Here is a 7,132-nt window from a genome sequence, read left to right as displayed (position 1 = left end):
GTATACCGTATCTCCATGCCTTATCATAAGCTTTCTCTATATCGAAGAAAATTGAGACAAGGTGATTTTTTCTTAGAAAAGCTTTTCGAATGGATGTCTCTAAGAGGAGCATGTTATCTACGGTTGTTCTCCCTTTTCGAAAACCGCTTTGATAAGGTGATATAATATTATTTTTTTCCACGAAGTAGACTAGGCGGCTGTTTACCATCTTTTCAAACAGTTTGCAGAGGCAACTCGTAAGGGCAATTGGCCGATAGTTGGAGGGATTCCTTGGATCTTTCCCTGACTTAACAATAGGAATGACAACAGCTCTCCTCCATGCACTGGGAAAGGTACGCTCCTTCCACACCCTATTGTAAAGAGTGAGAAGGGCATTCAGTGACTTATAGGACAGATGCTTTAGCATTTCGTAATTCACGCCATCAAGACCCGGAGAAGACCTATGTGTCTGCAATAAAGCTCTCTTTAATTCCACCATAGTAAAGTCTCTATTGTAAGGCTCAGATTTGGAAGAGTTGAATGCGATGGGATTTATTTCAGAGTGTTGCTTGATAGAGAGAAATGCAGGTGAATAGTTTCTGCTTGAAGAAACGGCAGCAAATGTCTCACCAATAGTATTTGCAATTTCTTCTATGGAGCTAATCACTCGGCCATCTTTTTCCAGAAAGGAAAGTGAGTGGTCTTTATACATTAGGCATGCTTTTCGAACTCTTTCCCAAACCCGCTTACTAGGCGTAGAGGATGTTATTGAGGACACATATGAAATCCAGGAATCCCTCTGGCTCTGCCTTCTTACTTTTCGTGCATTTGCTTTGGCTTTTTTAAAGGCTATGAGGTTTCGCAGATTAGGATATCTACGAAAAATACCCCATGCTTTTTTCTGTTTTTTCAGTGCTTCATGACAGTCACGATTCCACCACGGTTTCGAATATTTTATTATTTTTCCTGATGCTCTAGGAATGGAAAGCATAGCTGCCTGAGCAATAGCAGTTGTAACTGCTTGCACTGCATCATCGATAAGCACATCTTCTGCCATTTTCTGTGTGAGATCTGCAGAGGAAGAGAAGAGTTCCCAGTCTGCCCTATCCAGTATAAACCGAGGAGAGTCTCGACGTGGGGTTCGCTCCTCTTCGTGCAAGATATAAAAGAATGGGATAATGATTGCTGTTAAACAGATCACTTCCGACACTGAAATCGCAAAATGGCAAGAGAGATGGTGAACAGATGGCTAGATCAAGAGCGTGGAATGTCCTTGTAGATTCATGGAAGTAAGTGTCCTGCCCATTATTCAGGAGACAAAGGCAATGGTCTTCAATTACCTGCTCAATTTGTCTTCCTCGTGAGTTGGTGTCTTTGCTTCCTCACAACGGACTATGGCCATTAAAATCACCCATTATGATAAAAGGCTCAGGCAGCTGAGCCACAAGGTCAGAAATTGGTAAAACAGTTATTAAAAAATATTTCTACAACATCCGCTACCTTTACACAAAATGAATGAATGAATAAAAACATAAATACAACAATCCGTAACAATAATTGTAGACCATTACAATTAGCTGGCGTTTTGAAATCATACAGAGAATCAAAACAAAACATTAGGAAACAGACAGAAAAGTCTTTGTTGCTGCAGTGTGCCTACAAACATTTTACACCCTTTCGAGAGTTATTTACAATAAAATGGCTCGTGTGTTGAAGGAAGCAATGTGTATACGCGCGCTGTAGTGGGAAAGATCTGGCAAATGTGAATAGGAATTCTCTCAAACTTACACGAAATGAGACAAAAATGTTACTGCAAATGAAATTTGAGTAATATTTCGAGGCCGATGTTCCTTCAATCAGTCAGACAGAATGAGTAAGTTTTCTGAGTACGGGATCAAAATGTGGATTTTATGGGATTTCTGTAAATACGAATAAAACTTCGTATTTACAGAAACCAGAACTTGACATTGGAAAAGAACGAGGGTTAATCCCGAGGCTCCAGAATGTTCCCATTCCGAGGAAAAGCCCCGAGCAATATCAAGTAAAAAAAAGTCAGGTCGCTGCACACTCGTACAAAGGTATAATGTTGTTAGACCTTCGGTTTTCTGAAATTTGAAGGGGCCATTTTAAAAGGACGTTTTCCTGAGGATGCAGTGGGGGGAGTGAAGTTTCTGCTTTTTGGATATATTGTGGGCCGTATCCTGCAAGTAGTGCCATAGCAGGCCAAACCGTGGCGAGGGCGGAATAAATTCCTAACCACAAGCCTATCTGCAAAAATTAGTTTAATATCTTGACGTCATGTCGACGTCGTATCAGATATGAAGCTGATAAGAACAGATAAAACCAATGTTATTAAGCTAATATTAACAATATTTACAGACTATGTACAATCAAGTACAGCGTTCAACAAGAATTTAGTATATCATTACAGTGTAAAAATGTATACATGAAGTGCAATACAGCATAAATATTACAATATTGCAGATTATATACATGATATAAAATATAAAATATAAAATATACAACTGATGGTGATGCGTAAATGTTACATACATCATTTACTTGTTTTAACATACCGTGTTGGCTATGATTGGTGTACTAATTGCATGTCAATGTTCACTAGTCAAAGTTCATGAGTCAGAGTTGATACAGTCCAGGATTTGCAAAAAGCACAAGCTCGTAAGAATTTACAGTTCATACCTAATTTTCATTTGCGTGGGAGGGGCCTTCCTCATTATTTGGAGGATTTGCCTCGATGTGTGATGTGACTTCGCTTCTTCCACTTAAATGTCCAACGTAGATATTCCTGCTATGGCGGATTTCATCGCTGACACATAGCATCCGAAGGAGGCGGGCATAGGAACGGGAACAGGCGATGTTGAGGAATTTATCATTCGCACGATCCCATGACCCCAGTGCACCTATGACGAATGGAACGATCACGCAGAGTCCACGTTCTTGGGCGATGAAAGCACGGAGCATTTCATATTTTTCAAGCTTTCTGGCTCTCGCTTCAGCAAAGGCACCCAAGTGGTTTTCGAAGGGGAATGTCACGTCAATGAGGAAGTATTGTCCATCCCTTTCAACTAGGAGGTCAGGCCTAAGCCGTGAGGTGTCAAGGGACTGATCCACAGAAATGATGCTGAAGTCTTTCTCACACATCTTGATTAGGCGATCGACAATCGCATTGTGTCGCTCTTTGTAGAGGGTTGAGTATGCCATGCAATGATCTAAAACATGTGGGAGAGTTTCTCTGTCGGCTCCACAACGGCGACATCTTGGGTCAAGGTTGGACTATGGCTTGGCGCCATTAAGGCTAACAAGGTTCAGTCGGGCCTTATGGACGAACCTCCAATCTGCAAATCGAGTGTAACTTCCAGATTGCAAAAAGTGGGTGGAGGCTTTTGAGGCGGCGAAACATTCCAATGTTTTTCCTTGATTGGGGAGAGACAGGAGGCGTTCATCTCTGACGGATTTACAGGACTTCCTAATAGAGGTGGCAATATTGCGGCGGTGTGCTGCCGTGGCTGAAAAATCACCAGCTTCGATGACAGGGAGGCAATTCTGAATGGTCCGCTTGACTTGCAATCTCCTGGAGGCAGCACGAGCAGCAGTCCAGATGTTCCCAATACGATAGCTGCTTCTACGGAATTCTCCGTCAGTAGTGCCAGAGAGGAAGGCAGCAACATCCGGGTCCTCATCCTTCAGGTGCAAGCGATGTCTCACAGTATCTTTTAGATCTTCCCAGGCAAAGAACGTACAAAGGTGTCACGCGAAGTCAGAAGCTTGAACGCTGTGTCTCTCGCAAAAATGTCTGATTCCTCAGCAGCCTTCGGCAAGTTAACTGCTCCACTGGCCGGGCTTCCATAAAGGTAGTCATAGGTGGCACGGTGAGGTAGATAGAGTGTGTCTTTCAAAAGCGGCCGTAGGACGTTGTCGAGCTTTTCCCACTCTCCTTTAGGAATCTGGGATGTGCGCATTGCAAAGGTGAAGGATGGGTAGAGGAAGGTTTTAACGGCATCCAATCTATGCCAGGGTGCCAATTTTGATGTTAGGAGTCTTCGTCCATTCCCAATGAACCGCTCGATACTGGAAGGAGTGCCACATTCACCTAGGAATCCAACTGGCTTTCCCAAAAAGTCGCATGTCTCTCCATCATTGAGGTGGCGGATGGGCTGTCCATTGATGTTGAACTGTGTAGGTCGGGTGCCAACAGGTCTGCAACCAGTCAGGTGAAGGGAGGCGCACTTAGTTCCATTAATCCCAAGCGAGAGTAAGTCACATGAAGTGAAGAATTTGTTAATCAGTGACTGAAGCTCAGCAGGTGGGGAAGCAAGGAGGGCAACGTCATCTGCATATGCCAGAATAGCACCTCTGTCCGAAGAGGCCGTGTTCCAGAGAATGGGATCCATTGTTGTGACAAAGAGAACTCCACTCAGACGATCACCTTGAAGGATGCCAGAGCGAACTGGGATGGGGGGCGTGGTACCGGCATTTGACACGAATTCAGTAGATACATTTTCATACATGTCTTTGATGATACTGCAGAAGTGATTTCCGGCACTAATGTACTCAAGAATGTCAGAGATAGCTGAGTGGGGGACGGAACCGAAAGCGTCAGCAATATCCATCCACGCAACACAAAGATCTTTTTTCTGTGTTCTAGCATCATTCATCTTCTTTTGAAGCAGGAAGTTATTCTAAATAACACCATCAAATGGGCGAAATCCTTTTTGTCCTGGGTGGAGGATGTCATTGCTTTCAAGCCAATCGGATAGTCTAGTAGCAAGGAGGCCAGAGAAAATCTTTGCAATAATCCGACAAAGTGAAATCGGTCGCCAGTTATTCGGGTCGTCAGGGTCGCCTTTCTTGTAAATCAAGATGCTCCTAGATCACTTCCAAGAGTGAGGGATTCTACGGAACCGAAGGCAGATGTTAAAGAGAACAGTCAGGACGCATCCTTCCGGGTCCAGAGATCTCCAATGGTTGTAAGTGAGTCGATCCGGCTCAGGTGCCGTGTTCTCAAATCTTCTGAGCCTGGTAATCACCTCAGCTTCAGTAAAAGGCTCCATATTAATCGGCGAAGAGATCTGTGGCGGGGATCTAGAGTTGGGGATGGAGTTGTTGAAAGTTCTGTCCGTCCTGGTGTTGCTAAAGTGTTCCTCTAAGCGTGAGAGGGGGATTTCACAGTTCCTGGAATTGCCAGACATAATAAGCCGTGCCGCCCGCCTTCTGTTCCTTCTGTAAAGCTTCTGTAAAGCAGTGGCGTCAGCAATATTCACAGGGGCCCGCTGGGGAGTGGGAACAGACGACTGAAGCTTGCATTCCCCCTGTGCAAACCCGATGATCTCATTGAGTGTGTTCTGGAAGAGGGCCTAGGAGTCATTGGTCACCTCACTATTCAGGATGTTGTCAAGGATCGGCAGGAAGCAGGAAAGGGCACTGGAGGCAGGAGGGGCCTGTAGAGCAGGAGCAGGAGCAACAGAAGCCAATGGAGGGCATGGACTTGCAGGAGGCAGCACAGTCGTCACAGATGAATCAGGATTACTTGCAATCGCTGGGACAACAGCATTAGGACTGGCAGTGGAAGCCTGAGGAGAGACAGGAAGTACAGATGAAGTAAGTGTAGCCAAGTTCCTGTTCCTTGCATCCCGTCTTCTGTGATACATCCGGTGATTGTCAAGGCCCTTCCTAGAAGTGAAAGATCTGTCACATAGCCGGCATTGGAATCTACGTTGTACTGGAATAGTCTCAGACTGAGACATAAGATGTAGTCCATTTGCGAGGCAGGAGTGGTGTGACGGTCGTCCACTTATGGCGTTGTTGCAGTGGAGGCAGAAGTATTTGACTGAATGGATTTCAATATCGTGGTTGTCACATGCCTTTCCAGTGATCTTCTCTGTGCAGTCCACCTGCAACTGCTGCAGGCAAATCTGCATCTAGTCTCCGTGAGAACGAAAGTCGGGGGAATGGGAAAGAAGACAAACAAGGATGACTCCTCTCGAGAAGGCTGGCGTAAGACTGAGTCAGTAGATCCATCAGCAGCAGGAGAGCAACCAGCAGGGTCAGATGGGCAGCCAGGGCGACTGACAGAGACATCCTGAGAATCCTCATTTTGAGTCCTAAGGAACCGGGGGAGGAGTTCCCATCAGGATCATCCAGAAAGGAGTCATCAGCAGGGTGAGCAGAAGGAGAAGCAGGGGGTGAAGCAGACGGTGCAGGTGACGCATGGGCAGGAGACACGCAGTGAGGACTTGGAGCGCAGGAAGATGCTGAATCAGACGAAGATTCAGACTGTGGAACAGGAGAAGAGGAATTGCAACCAGGTGCGGAGGAAGCAGCATTCACAGGTGGACAAGCGTGGCCAGCAGCAGTACGTGACCTGGTGTGATGGCAGACGGGTGATTCACCGGTGATGTCATTTGGTACGCAGGAAGAAGCCTGAAGGATGGAATCATAATGTAGAGTCCGGGAGTCATTACCACGGTGCGTTCTGATGTGTTTTTCAAATTTTCTTTTCTGCGAGAAAGCTTTCCCGCAGGTAGTACAGAGTTTTGGAGAAGTATAACTGCGAGGACTGACATAAGAAGTCTTATTCTGGGGACTATTAGAGGGAGGCAAAGTATCCAAGATCTCCCCCGGATGACATGAAGACGTCAAGCTGGATGTGGAAGAGACATGCATTGTGGGGAACTTGACAGCAGCAATAGGTGAGGCATGACTAGTAGAAGTGGCAGCAGTCAACGGAGAGGAGGGAGCAGTATTGCTGGCCCGGATTCTACGGAGAAGCTCACAGATTTGACCGCCTCTTCCCAAGGGTGGAACTCTACGCGTAACAAAAGCAGCAACTTGACGAGGAGCACCAGAGTGTCCAGGAGGCGTGTCCAAAGTAGACAGTGGACATCCATCAGCAGGTGGCAAAGGAAGAGGCGTGGAGACATTGGCAACTTCTCTGTAGAGACACAGTCCATTAGCAGCACTCGAATCCAACAACGCATCAGTAGGGACAAAAGTGGTGGCACGGGACTGACGGGGAGTCAAGCTGGAACAATCGGGCTGCACAGGTAAGGAAGTGAGCACTCCAGGAGAGACGCCATCACTCGCTGCAGGCCTGGGCGGGGAAACTCCAGAGAGGAGAGAGGATGTGTTCAGG

The 7,132-nt window shown here is 46.1% G+C and overlaps 1 non-coding gene across 1 annotated transcript; it reads right to left on the bottom strand.

The window, feature by feature from the left end:
- Positions 1–2,163: 2,163 nt before the first annotated feature.
- On the bottom strand, positions 2,164–2,354 carry LOC118201926 (U2 spliceosomal RNA). The gene has a single exon (XR_004760330.2). It is a non-coding gene; the product is annotated as a U2 spliceosomal RNA (small nuclear RNA).
- Between the last annotated feature and the right edge of the window lie 4,778 nt (positions 2,355–7,132).

This window comes from Stegodyphus dumicola, chromosome 11 (genome assembly GCF_044657685.1).
Source record: "Stegodyphus dumicola isolate Sdum_Otavi_A_Nest chromosome 11, ASM4465768v1".
Classification (NCBI taxonomy): Eukaryota; Metazoa; Arthropoda; class Arachnida; order Araneae; family Eresidae; genus Stegodyphus; species Stegodyphus dumicola.
The sequence above is the reverse complement of the archived record's forward strand: the minus strand, read 5'-3'. Positions and strand labels throughout refer to the sequence as shown.